This window comes from Nestor notabilis, unplaced genomic scaffold, assembly GCF_000696875.1.
Source record: "Nestor notabilis isolate BGI_N333 unplaced genomic scaffold, ASM69687v1 scaffold9605, whole genome shotgun sequence".
NCBI classification, from domain to species: Eukaryota; Metazoa; Chordata; class Aves; order Psittaciformes; family Psittacidae; genus Nestor; species Nestor notabilis.
Window position 1 is genome coordinate 21,374 of NW_009928820.1, and position 1,563 is coordinate 22,936.

Consider the following 1,563-nt stretch of genomic DNA (forward strand, 5'->3'; position numbering starts at 1 on the left):
ACCTGTTCAAGCTGCCCTGCGAACGCCCTGTTTGATGAGACAGCACAGACAGTTAGAACCACTTATAGCTCAAGAGAAAACATGCTAATTAAAATCAATTCTGCTCTGGCAAGGACATGGGAAGCGGTCCAGGAAAGATCTCACTCTTGTCAATCCTCATTAGGAGATTGTTCCTTAGAAGGACCGAGTTTCTGGAATCTCCCTAATCTGGAATCCCCACTAATGCCATTGCGTAAGTGGGTGATGGCAGGGTCACACCCAAGGTACGTGGAAGCACCGCCCGGTCACCTGGTCCCATCGGCACACCGGTTTGGAACAACTCTCACCTCATCAAAAGATGTAGCTCCATATGGCCAAGCCTGTAACTGCATCTTGAAGCACCTGCTCTGGCACCAAGACAAATGAATCCATCCAGAGCTGCCTAAAGTTTTGCATGTTTACATACTTCAGGAAAACATGAGGCAATATCTGCCTGTCTGTGACGATTTATGTGCTTTGCTTCCAGACCATTTCCGAACCATTTGGAGTGAAGAGCGTAAGCAGAAAGGCCTACTTTCAGTCACAGTTTGAGCAAGTGCTTTCAGGAATTGTCCAGAGGAAAGATGGTTATTTTCTAGGTATGCCCTAATTTACCAGACCTCTTCAGCAAGAACCCATAACACAGGCAGGTAACACTCTGCATCAGCTTAGTAAACAGATCCCAAAAAATCAAGACAGTGGCACTTGGGCACTTCCCCTCCATGACAGACCACGGTTAGCACAAGCAATACACAGGACTGCTGCTTCAAGAAGCCACTGTCAAGACACGAGGCTATGGATAAATTCCTGGTTTTTACCTCAGAGCAGTGCTGGTTATCCCAGGCTCCCAAGAAGAGCCCTCGGAGCGGCCTGACAACCATCCCTCTGGTTTAAGCCATGTAGAGACCCCAGCGCAGGGAGCAGTTGGTTGGGCCTGGGTCACCAGTGCCCCAGGGACCTGCCTGTAGAGCAGAGCAGGACTGGCTCTGGATGCTGTGACCAGGCCTGGGCCCCTCACCATGGAGGTGCCAGAGCCCCGCTCACCCCCTCCTGCCTCCCCACACACCGCGGCCTCGCCTTTGTGTGAGCCGCACCGTGTTTGCCCTCCCACTTCCTTGTTCCACACTGGTGCAAGGGCCATAAACCGCCCGGCTGGCACTGCGGAGCCCTCAGCAGCGCGGGCAGGAGGAAGAGGAAGGAGGGGGATGGCGGCCAGCCCCCTGTTCTGTGCCGGGAGGACACCCCGAGTGCCACCGTGGTGGCTGGGAGCACAGCCCTTCCCCTAGGGCTGGCACCGCCGCCTGCGGTGGGTCCCTCATGCCCGCTGGCCACCCTCATGCCGGGCTCCAGGAGTGCACCAGGGGAGAACAGGTCCTACTTCCATTTCTTCTCAGACTTCAGGGGCTACAACGTGACAGCCCTGCGCGTTGGCGAGTCGTCTGCCCTGGCCTTCATCTTCCTGCTGGCCTTGGCGGGAAACATCTGGGGCATCTACCTGCTGGTGCGGCGGCAGCACCGGCTGTCTGCTGCCAACTGCCTCGTCCT